At 34.9% G+C, this 13159-nt stretch overlaps 1 protein-coding gene across 2 annotated transcripts in view; it reads right to left on the minus strand.

Annotated features, from left to right (window-relative positions):
• Positions 1-9866: 9866 nt before the first annotated feature.
• The window catches only part of LOC150093381 (uncharacterized), a 196304-nt gene continuing 193011 nt past the window's right edge, over positions 9867-13159 (minus strand). For both annotated transcript variants that reach the window (XR_016550431.1, XM_090413692.1), the window contains one exon: positions 9867-12607. The gene's annotated coding sequence lies outside the window, so the exon portion shown is untranslated. The remainder of the gene's footprint in view (positions 12608-13159) is intronic.

The following is a 13159-nucleotide window of genomic DNA, read 5'->3' on the forward strand; positions in this document are numbered from 1 at the left end:
TTCTTAAAAATCAAACCAATGACTCGTGAATATCTTTGCTACATGCTTACAGTACTGTTTTAATAGCATCGGAATGCCAGTAATTCAGTACAGACTAAACCGCTGTAAAAAATTATAAACCCTCGAGCAAAACCTACATTGTTCAAAACCGTCCTATGCAAGGTATTGCTGTATATAAACATATGTACACATATGTTTATACATTAGATGATTAAAGCACGAAACCTATCGAAGTTGTATATTTCAAACCTCTTGAAAGAGGTAGATTTAAAACATGCAGAAATCCGGTATTGTCTTCAAAGAGTAGCAAAATCTTATCTTTGTAATATTTCTTTGCATCTCCACCCTCCACAAGATATAGACTTGCTTTCGCGTGAGGAAGAAAACTAACAATCGATGTATATATCTATCGAAATACTAGGGACGAATATTCAGGGTGTGTAGTGCCGTTCCATGGAATAGCAATATCAGAATATTCCCGTTAAAGACTCCCCTAATTGTTTCCTGGCTTCGTATAATTCCATTGTACTAATGCTTCATGAAAAGGACTTATAAATAAATAAATAAAAATATTTTTATTTATGAAAAGGACTTTTCAACGCATAAACATAGCATCGCATTCGTGTTAATAGCCTGGGTGTGCAGTCACAAATACATGCTGTGCACCTACAGATGTGAGATTCCTCGACATCATTCCGATAATGGGGTAATCAATGCGTTTCGTGAGATGAGTATTTATTATTATACATCAGAAAATTATCTTTTCTTTTATGAAAATTCTAGTTTCTAAAATGGTAACTATTTTGCTTGTACAACAGTTGGGAAATTTTACGTATAATACACGTGATTTCTCGTGTGGGGACGAATTCGTACATCGGCTTATTCCTTTCTCCCCTTCAAAATGAATTGGCTGTTCTAAGCAACATGCCAGCAACGGCTCTCGCATGTGGTAAGACAGTACACCTTAAAGCCCTTTGAACAGATATACACATGTTGCAGCAGGTCAACTTCTTAGTATTCCGATGATTTTAAATCGCCAAGAAGCGAGGCAGAGTGAGCGCTGAGACGATAGCACCCAAAAATTAGTGACTGTGATTGGTTACTGTGTCAATTCAATTGAATGGATTTGTCACGAGTTGCTGTTTTTGTTTCGTTTCAGTTTTATGTGCGCGAAGTATGAACTGCCGTGTTATATAGATAAGTAATTTTCTATAAATAATTTATAACTTTGTGCCCATATTTACAATGGGAAACGGCGTTGATCTCCTGAATGCCCCGTTTTATTATTATTATTGAGATTTCCATGGAGTCATAAGACTCATCTTAAACAACATAAAGTCTACGATGCATTCCTTAAACTCTTTCACTGTTTGTGTTCTCACTACCCCATCAAATGAATTCGAAGTTCCAACCCTCTCCAGTGCAAAACAACATTCCTCACTCTTGTTCACTTCTATTCCTGTCCAGAGATGGGCCCTTTTCCATGATCCTTCCATTTGATCTACAATATGAAAGAATTCCCCAGTGTCAAACCTGTAACTACTTCTGAAGTTTAAATGTATCATTCATATTACCTTTCCTCCTAACGGCATGAATTTGCATGTCCTCTGTCTGTCTCCATAGCTAACACTGTACAGTCCTCATATCATTTTTGTTATCTGCCTTTGCACCCTCTCCAGGGTTAATTTATCCATTTCAAATCCTTGTGGCCAAATCATAGAGCAATAATCCATGTGTGTAGTCTGATCTGGGCTTTATACAATGGAACAACAACTCTTCTATCTCTGTTGTTTAGCGTCTTTCTCAGTATTGCAGCAATCCTCTGGATACCTTCATAACCTTTGCTGTCCCCCTGAACGTTCTTAAATTTCTATCAGTTTTCACCACATGGTCTCTAGCCTCTTCCATTTCTTCTACTACAATTCTTCCAATGGATCCCAAACTATAAGACCTTACATTTAGTTGAATTTAACGGACCCCTATTCACCCATCTGTCAAGCTTATTCGAATCCTTCTGAAGGGCTACCACACAATTGCACTATTACTCCCAGCTTCACATCACCTGTAAACAACTGAATATATCCCTGCAATTCACTGGCAATGATAAAGGTTACATAATATGGGTCCCAATACTGAGCCCTGAGAGACTCTACTTGTAGCCTTCTGTCCCCTCGATAATGCCCATTCATACACAATTCTGATATCTATCAGATAGCCAATCTAATTTGCTAACTTGATATCCAAAACAATATGCTGTAGCTTAATTATCAGCTTAAACATGACACCCTGTCAAATGCCTATGTAAAATTTAAATAAATAAATAAAAATCAGCTAACGCCTTTTTGTTCCCGTATAGGGAGTAGGCGAGGTCGTTTTAGCCCTAACTTTTTGCAGACCGAGTGGGAAGTTCAATTTCCCTTGTAGCCAATCAGAGATAGTTGACCCAAGGCTATCATCAATTAATCAGTACGCAATGAAGAAAGCAGCCATCTCTTGGTTCCTAACACAATATTTTTAATGTCTGAAAATAGTGTGGTTTCGAAGGCCGATTTTCTTGAATTTCAGAAGAAAAAACTCGCTTGCCCATACCAGAGATAGACTAACTCAGAAACCAGTCGAGAAAAGGCTTAGAAAATGTTACATTACAAATGAGAACAGCTTAAATTTAATAGGTAAATTATATTATACAGGGAATAACGGGTAAAATTTATTAAGGAAAAAGAAATTATATATGTTATATACAATAAATATGGTCAGGTGTTCCTCCAGTATCTTGTGCAATCACAAGATACTGGAGGAACAATTGTGCAATCAGCTCTTTCTGTGCAGGATGTAAGGTCCTCTTTTGTGCAAGGTGATTGAAGAAAGGAGAAAGAGATGTTCTATGGACTGGGTAACCCCATTCACGATTATCTGGTCCTGTTGGGGATTTTCCAAGAATTCCAGTTCAAGTGGGCACCACATGAAAGATGTTCGACTGTTGGAATACCAGAATTACTATTCGGGTATAGTGCAAACTATCGTTGAAGTCTTGTTTTTAGGTGGTTCAACAGTTTACCAGAAAGCTGTCGGGATCTTAGTCTTTGGGGCACTGTAGTCTGGTCAAATAGTGGGTGCCACTCATCATTCGTTTGTCTGCTTCTTTCAAGAAGCAGACAAAAAAGATGCAGATCTTCAAACTGAAGATGCAATACCAGCCAAAGTATACAGGTCTCTTAATGGTGTAGGTTTCAAGCATCCTGTAATTAAGCGACAGCTTTTGTTCAATGCTGGGTCAAGTTTTTCAGCATGGCAGGATCTGGCCTATACAGGGCAGGCATATTCAGATGAATAGCAAAAGGCCAAGGCAGAACATCTGTGTGCTAGGTTCTGCACCTCATTTGGAGGAAGAGCTTTCTTAATATATTCTTTCTTGCATTAACTTTTGCCTTTGTTTTTACTGTGTGTGTTTTATATGAAAGAGTGCGATCAAGAGTCACCAAGGAAGACAGGGTTCCAGGAATGTTCTACATAAGAGCCTTCAGAAGAAATCTGTAGCTTCTTGTTGGATTCCTTATTGTTAAGGTGGAAAAGATTAGTCTGGGTTTTCAAGGGGTTTGGTTTTGATTATTTGCTATAATACGTGGTTAGCCTATTTAAGGTAAGTGAAAGAGCAATTTCAATGGACTTGAAATTCAAATTATCCATGTCTCACTCTAGTACAGCAATCCCTCGATTAATGCATTCTTTAAAACAGGTGCACTAATCGAATATAACCTATGGTTAAAAGTATAATTCATTCCTCGAATTTCTTTTTTGACCCCTTAATTTTTTATTATAAAAGAATTAGGATATATATATATGGGCCTAGTTAAAGGAAAACCATAAAGCTTAAAGACAATAAAAACATATTCAGAATATAAATTTATTATTCTACTTCTTAAAGAATTGAGCTAGCGTAGTTTGGCAGGCATTTTGTTTCTTTTTTCATACAACTGACAGTATGGATGGCTCTATTGCCTCTTCTACTACTAGTGCAAAGTTTACTGCTTTTCTCTTCATCAGGGTCAGCCTCTATGCATTGCGCCTTAAAAACTTCGATGGCACAAAATATTTTCAAATTGTTTCTGTGAAATCTCTTTCAGCATGTCAGTGATTAAATTTTCTCCATATTCTTCAGGATTTTCCATCTGTGCATCTAAATTTAGCAGGTCGGAATCACTCAATTTCTCAGAATGAGATTTAATTTAAATTCATTTGAAAATCCTCCAAAATCATTTGTACAATGTGGAAGAATTTGCTTCCAAACGGCTCGCATACTGCTAGCAGTAATTTCATTCGACTTTATAACCAGGCTGAGATTTCTCTGATTTGTCCAGAAAAGTCTTGGAAGGCATTCGCTTTGAATAAAAAGGCCTGTTTCGACATTAAATATTTGTTGGTCACAATAGTCCACCCCCCCCCTTTTGTTTTTTTACACAATTTTCTTCAAAATCTCTGGATAATTTGAGGCACCTCCTTATCTGCACTTGCAGCATTGGCTGTGATTAGATATATAGGCTATCTCTTTTTTGAAACACTGAAACCACCCAGCACTAGCATGGAATTCTTTTCCATCATTGATAACCCTTTCTTTCAAGGTTACAAAGACTTAATGATTTTGATTTAGTAAGGTCAGAGCTTAGCGGGATTCGTTTTTGGTTAAGATCTTCAATCCATGTAGAAAGAAGTCTTTCTAATTTAATCATTATAACACTTGGATTTCAAGTGGTCTGCATGCATGATCAACTAAGCTTTACCTTTCTCTTTGTATTCAGCAGCTTTGCTTAAAATTGCTCGTATAGTTGATTCACCCAATTTTGTGTTCTTGTCCTATCTTTGCTCTGAACTCGTCTTGTTCATTTTCCCTTATTATTTCAAGTTTTTCTTCCAATGAGATTACTTTTCGAATCATTTTTGCACTTGCACTTTTTGGCTCACTAATTCTTCTACTCATGATTAAAGGTTGGGAAACTACTTTAAAATAAAAAAAATAATAATAATAATAAAAGTAAGGAAAACAATTGCAAAGGAGGCACAAGATAAGATCAGCAAAATCCAGTGTAATTGGCAGACGATAATTCTCTCAGTAAATTTGGAACATGGAAATAGTGTAGTATGCCATTAAAAAATAACTTTGTAAAACGTTTTAAATCAGTAACTAAATTATTTCATCCTGGTGAGTGATTTTTTAAAATAGCCATAAAAATGAATAGATAGAAAATTTTTAAAATCTGTAACATTTAATTTTTAAGATGTATATAGGCAGACCGATCAAATTTGGATATAGAAAAAAAAAATGATGCACTAATTGAAGACACATTATCGAGGGATTGCTGTATTTGCCAGTGAAAATCTAATCTCATCAGGAAGCGTAAACCCTTTGTGCTTCTCACATAAATGGCATGCCTGAAGCATAGCTATTGTTCATTTGACCTTTATGCTTTCCACATTTAAAATTATATTAAATGATAAAGTATTCAATGTTATCCTACATGTGTACACCCATTGAGTTTACATGTCAGGAATTTGATAATGACGTTATCCTACAATTAATTTCATTGGATCAATTAAGATGAGCACCGATGTGCTATGCACTCTAAAATATATAATTTAAACTTTTCTCTACACAGACGGTTAAAAGATAACTGAAAGTTATTACGACATCTTATGGTAGACGAATTACATTGCCTGGTGTGAGACCACTGCTCCGCATTTCAGAGGCCTGCATTGGCTTGAAAAAGTTCAAAATTTAGTCTCTAGAGAACATGGCTTCCAAATTATCTAACCTTAGCCTATGCACAGCACTAGTACTATAGATTCAACAACCTTTCATGTGCATGGGATTTTTACATTTAAAAATATATTTAAAAAAATAGAAATGGAATTTGAGACTTTTTTTTTAGTGAATAGTTAAAATAATTCTATGCCATGCCATTAAACAGGCTAACATTTATTAAAAAGAACCGAGATTAAGAAAATTAGATTTGGTATTTATAAAAGAACTAAAATAAGATTTTTCACATTAACTATTAATTGTTTTAAAATGGTTCATACATTTTTACTTGTTATTGGTTAAAATCCACTGTCTTTTTCCTCCTCTATTGTACATGTAATGGCAAGAAATTTAAAAGCAGTAGTAAAGTAAAATCCTTTTATAACAGCAATGCATATGTATCATCTAGAAACCATTTGTGAATGTGCAGGAACAGAAGTTGGAAGGAATATTTCACAGTAAATAAATATCCCAAGACCCTAATATCGGATATTTATCACCACTATCACCATTAAATTCCTGATATATACCTGCAAACGGTGTACAGGATATGATAGTACTACATGAAAAATTTACATCATTAATAACTTCCTATCTACAATTTTCATCCAAATCAGTCTGTTAAAAGTCAATACTCCAACGTTATCAGATCTTATATTTCTGTCTTCTAAGGCACTTTTTAATGTATCAATCCACCTATATCTTGGTCTTCCTCTGGGTTGTTTTCCTGCCAACCTGGCAGAGAACACTTGTTTTTCTAATCTTTCCTCACCATTCTGCTTAAGTGACCATGCCATCCGAGATTAGCTTTGCTAATGCATTCTTGGATGCTGACAATATCAGGTTCTTTCCTAATATCCTTGTTTTTAATATGATATTGCCATTGTTGATGCCCGTAATCTTTCTCATGACTCTCATATCTACATCTCTAGTCATTGGTCAAGTGTTTTACTTCTAACCCAGCTCTCAGATCCATCAGTTAAAATTGGTTTAAACACCATCTTGTATACAGCTAATTTAGTGTTTTGGCTAATTTCTCTCTTATTCCATATAAATTTATTCAGTTGACATCCTACTATATCAGCTTTGTTGATTCTGTTGTCTATTTCCATATTTAATTTACCATCTTCACTAAAAATCATGCCTAAGAAGCTGAAATGTTTTACTTGTTCTATAAGTTCTCCATTCACAATGCAGTTGATATTTTCAATGTTTCTGCCTATTTTCATTGTCTTTCTCTTTTTAATGCTGACCTTCATACCATATCTATTACAACAGTTATTCAATTTAGTCAGGGAATCTCGCAGACTTGTAGTGGATACATTTAGAAGTATAACATCATCTGCATGAAGCAAAGAGAGAGCTGAGATTAACATCTCCAATTTTGATATCAGGTTTAATACCACTTTCCTTCATAATGTGATCCATATAGATAATGAAAAAGAGAGGGAATAATGTTTGTCTGACATCAGATTTAACATTAAACCGTCTTCCTGTACTTTCTTCAATTCTAACTGCTGACTTACAACTTGAATAAAGACTAAGTATTGCTTGATATAATGTCCCATAACACCATATAACTGTAGCGTTTGGAATAGCTTCTCTCTTGGCACCTTGTATGCTTTTTCCAGATCTACAAAACTTAAATAAAGATCTTTGTTATATTCCCATGATTTCTCAACTTTCTGTCGTAAAGTGAAAATCTGATCCTGACCGTTTCTATTTGGCCTGAATCCAGCTTGTAGAAAGTTTTTTTAACTTGGATAAATGCTTGAAATTATCTGTATTTATTATATATTACCTGAATTTATTATATATCAGTTAAGGAGGTTAGGTTTATTTTGTATTTCAAATGGGTAGTAAGGTTTATGTGTTGGCAGTTCAAGTAACGGTTATAATTCACAACACAAAACAATAAGAAAATATATTTATTTGCTAATGTTTTGTTGGTTTTATACATAACATCTTCAGGGTACAAACAGTTTGTCCAAAAAAAAAAAGTTTGTCCACTATTAACTAATTGTTAAAAAGTAACAATTAGTTAATAGTGGAGAAATAGTTTAGATTTTTGGGTTGTCTGTTACAATTTTCAAGTTATAACTTCACTAATTGGCACCATCTGATGTTGGATAAAAGGAGAGTTCAACAAGTATTAATTTACAATGATTATCTCCCAGAGTTTGACAAACTGATACAGCCATACTTATTTAGGAATGTTCTAAAGTTGCTACTGATTCAAAAAACAGTCTTTCTGACTCGTATCAGTGTGTTAAAAAAAAAAACTGCATTGTATTGTAATCTGCGTGTTAATGTGTAAGTTTTCTATAAATGGAAAAAGATAATGGACCATTAGGAAGGCATGTGACAAATGTATCTAGGAAGAGCAATTTTGTTTAAGGCATGTCTTGCCTGTTCTTGCCATAATGATGGTGCCAAATGCATTTCTCATGTTCTTCAAGGCAGGTGTCAACAGATCATCCTCTTGTCCATAGTAAGCCATGTCTCTTCATATACTCCTAGATGTGATAAAGGAGAGAACTGTCCTTAGGTGAACGAATGAGAGGCCAATTTGATATATGGTTTAAATGTAGTATGGAGCTGATAGCTATGAAGCATTCTGGATATTCTTTTGAGATGTGCTTTGTATGGGATAGTAATAACGATTTTGATGTGATATTGTGTATTAGGGAAGGAGAGGATTTGAAGGGGATATTTACTATTTTCTTTAGATTATATTTGTATTTTGTTGGCTAAAATAGTGTGGCAAAGATAAGCAAGTTCAGTGGTAAGAACAGTATCACTGGAAAAGACAGCTCTAGTTGTGTTAGTGTTTTTAGGATACCATATTGCTGAGTTGGATGATAATGATTGATTGTGTAAATATCTTCCAGTATGTGTGTAAGTTTTCTACAAATAGAAAAAAGATAATAATTGACCATCAGGAAGGCATGTAACTAGTGTATCTAGGAAGAGTAGACAGTTATTATTCCTTTTCCATTGTGAAGTGGTTTTTAGGATGTTGGTTATTTTAAATGCATTAAAAATGTATTTCTAATGCGTGGACCATGTGGTCAAACATCAAATGCAATATCCACATAGTGCAGCCAAACCACTTTTTAGTAAATAATGAAGTAATATCCAAATTATTAATGTCTGAACTTTTTACAATACAGTATTTTTAATATACCTTTTAAGTGAACAGAATTTTTGTACAAATAAGGAAGAGTTACTTGAGTGAGTGTGTGTGGCAGGGAGGGGGGGGGGGCTAGTAATTAGCCAAATGTTTATCCATTTTGTATGTGAGACTGTTTATACTCAACAAATTTGGCATAGGGATGTTTCTTGTTTGTGGATTCTTGGTGTTCCATATATTTGGAGTGGTTTTACATAATACATAAAAAGAATCGAGATTAGAGACTGTATTACGGCAGGAATGATAGGTCCTCAACCTTTCTTCATTCTTTTCCATGCACAAAACTTTTGTAAAGCTTCCACTCTCAATTCCCTGCTTATGTAAAACAACTTCACTAACAATGTGTTATCATTTAATTTCTAGCAGTCAAGAATTCTGTGAGAAACAATAATCCATTATGAACATATCATAATATCCACTAAAATAATAATGTCCATGAAGAACATTTATTAGTTCACCAATGTCAGCATCACAGCAACAAACCTTTCTTTTCAGAAATACAATTCTGTTCGCAGCAATGACTGGGAATTCGTACACATTCATTACAAGCTGACAGCAGTACATCCTGCATTTTATAAGCTTCTCATCTACACATATCTCACAAAGGAAGCATGTAGTATAGTGGCCTCTATCAGTGAAAAGTTGAATTGAAATTTTTTCTGAGCAAAAAAAAAAAAACCTCCTTGTGACTCATTTTCAAGAAGCCTACACTCTACCAATTTTTCCAATTTTTATGAATTACTGAAATATTTACAAATTTATGGGACATTTTGTATATGCAGTAGATAGTCAAAAATGAGAACAGAATATTGGATTACAGTATTCAGAATTTAAGTAAGAGACAGAAGAACGGACACATGATGGAAAAAGAAAACAGAGTACAGATGCAAGCGCGATTTTATTGCTCATAATAAACTAGGGAAAGCACAGGGTCATCCCTGAAATCTGAGTAAGTGTGTGGTTAGAAAGCATGTACAATTCAGGACTTTTCATGACATACGGCAAACTTGTAAAATGTTCGATGCAGTGACTACATCTTTAGTGAATATTTTCACAAAGAGAGATGACAAGTATTTAGCAATATATAATCTGGAAAAGGTCCTCCCTTGATGAATCCTTGAATGGAACAGGTAATAAACTTCTAATGGCTATTCATACCTAGTAATATGTAAACAATTTTCCGGCTTATAAAATTATTAAAATATTAATCCGCTGGTATAATTTAACAGACACAATAAAAAAGAAACTGATAATCACAGCCTGTCATCATTAATATACCAAAATGATTGTTAGATCTCAAATGCTGCTCCATGAGCATGCTACATTTAATTTCTAGCAGTCAAGAATTCTGTGAGAAACAATAATCCATTATGAACATATCATAATATCCACTATAATAATAATGTCCTTGAAGACCATTTATTAGTTCAAACAAACATTTGGGGATACAGTAACACTGATGTTTTTGATTCAAAAGTTCTGTGATGATCAGTAGCGCACTCAGGGTTTAATCTTGGGGGGGGGAGTTAAGTAGGCAATTCAAGAATACACACTATGCATTGCATACGACCTATGACTGAGCAGTTCATATTGAATTGCATGCTTCTCATGATATTTACTTTGAGTCACAAAAGACAAGAACATGCATGTCTGATTCTTACCAGACATGATAAGAACATGTGTTGAACTCTGGTCTTGTCTCATAGTATCAGCAAATCATTGAGTTCAACAAGCATAACACAGCAAACTAAATATTTAAAAGAAGAAAATACTTGCATTTCGTCAAAACCAAAATTAGAATGTATTAAATGTGCTAAATTATATAAGGTAATGAAATATAGCACTAAGAATGTATCAGATTATAAAATGGTAAAGAAGTATAACAGTGTAGTAATGTAATGTGTTATTCAAATTTTATTTAAGTGAATTGAAGATCAGAATTTTGTATTATACCATTCAGCTAAGGTTAACTTGAATATTCCACTGAACAAATTGTAAGAGTGGGTCCAAAGGTTTGATACATGCTGGCGTAAGCACCCGAGGCTGCGTAATACAAGGAAATAGATGTGCATAATAGCAGTTCCGTGAATCCCACCACAGAAAAAAATGCTGACATCATCGGAGATCGAGAATAGCATAGCGCCACACAGGGGTTTCAGGAGAAAATAGGGGGCGCTATGCAAGGAAAAATATAAGTGATTACAGGGGGAGAGAGAAGGCTTTTTTCCCGGGATTTGTGGTCGTGAGGAAGTCCGATCGAGGGAGTGGTTCCCAGGCTGTGCAGCAGCGGGAAATTTGAATCAGGCAGTCCATGAAGTTACGAACAGAGTTCCAGCGCGACGCAGCTAACGCTTTCATTGCAAGCGGGTGCTAGGTCGTGGATGTTCCCCTAAAATTCTCAGATGACAAAGGTAGCCATAGAGCGGATAGAGAATAGCCCACATAGCAGGAATCTGACGACGCACGTGATCCAGGCAAGGAGTCAAACCTTGGGAACCACTAAAGCAGTAATAACCAGTAGACCCATTCCATGACAGTGAAGGTAATGTAAACTTTGGTTACTAAAATTTTGGAGCCTATTGGTATGAAGAACTTTAGATACGAGAAGTGTATAATTTCAGGACAATTCTAACCTGTGAATTCTTAAGTGACTAATGCAGTAGGCTTTAGCCAAATGTCCAGATTACTTAATTGCATTGTAAAGAGAGAAACTAAGAACCATATAATATATTGGGGTTAATTTAACTTAGTGTGCCCAAGACTATAAAGGATGATTTCAGATGAATAAATTGTATTAATGAAGTCTGTATTTAGCACTTTGCCAAATGTTAACTTTTGCCTACATCAGGCAGTGATTGTGTGAATCGAGTTTCCTATCTTAACCTTATGTATGAATTTAACCTTTAGTAAGTGTGATTTTATATAATTGCGTATTGTACATAACGTTATAAATAAACATGAATTGTTTACCTCAAACTGAGTTTTGCCTGACTAAGAGTGTCAACCCACCACTCTAAAATTTACGAACTTGTTGCGGGAGGATAAAGTTTAGTGGAGAGATTTGGCCACGACTGTCTGAAATGTCTCCCTGAATAATGTATTAAATTATTATAGGGCACAGACTGGTGCAGTCAATAAAAAAATAAAAATTCGTTCGTGTCTAAAAAGGAGATATGACCAAAAATCCAGGCTAATACGTAAGCGATTGCATAGTATGTTTGATAGACAGCGATTGCATGGTATGGTGATTTGCATAAATAAAAAATGACAACACATGCATATTCTTGTCTTTTGTGACTCGACAACATTAACCCTGATAGTAACAAGCATTACAGATGATAAAAATTAAAATTCAGAGAATAAGAAACGGATGTCATGTCAGGCATTGGACCTTACAAATGAAGTAAATCAGAACAGTTCCACAAAGAGAACTTCACATCAAAATTCAGGCCATTATCGTGTTCTGGATTCTTGAACAAAAAAATCACTAACTCAGTCCATCAAAAACAATGGCATGACAGTTGACAATCCTGATGTCTATGCTTGCTCCTTCATTCACCATATTATTCCAAATTTGTCATCTGCTTTCCAACTGTAGCATATCAGGACACTCTCAAAATCTAACAAAAAAAACACGTTTGTTATTTTTTATATCAAAATATTGCCTAACAATTTTTAAATGTTTAGGCAATTATCTCAGGATATGAACAGAAATAAACTGACATTACAACATATTTATTACTATTTAGAGGTTATTATGTATCTGCTATATGTTAAGAAAGAATATAAAATAACTTTAATAGTAGTATAACAGAAGAGTGACCATGGAAAGATTGTTGTATACTTCCAAGGAATGACAAGAGGGAAATAGTTTGAAAGTGATGCAATAGAAGGCCTCTCTTAATAATCTTTAATAAGTTTAGTTTAATCCTTTATCCAAGTGTGAGCAAACAAAGTTTGCGCCTGAAAGTATCTTCAGGACTGGGGTAAGGTAGTAACAACACCGGGCAACTCGTTGCAAAGGTGGAGAAAGATCTCATCACTCCTATCTCAGTATCTCCCATAATGCAAAGCACATCTCCTTGCAGAGATGTATAATGCTATGCATTAAGGCAAGAGCCACTACCCATACCAGTTTCGACCTTTATTGAGGTCTCGTCAGTGGAACCAGG

Source organism: Typopeltis vanoorti, chromosome 24 (genome assembly GCF_054136105.1).
Source record: "Typopeltis vanoorti isolate ZY-2024b chromosome 24, IOZ_Tvanoo_1.0, whole genome shotgun sequence".
In the NCBI taxonomy this organism is placed as follows: domain Eukaryota; kingdom Metazoa; phylum Arthropoda; class Arachnida; order Uropygi; family Thelyphonidae; genus Typopeltis; species Typopeltis vanoorti.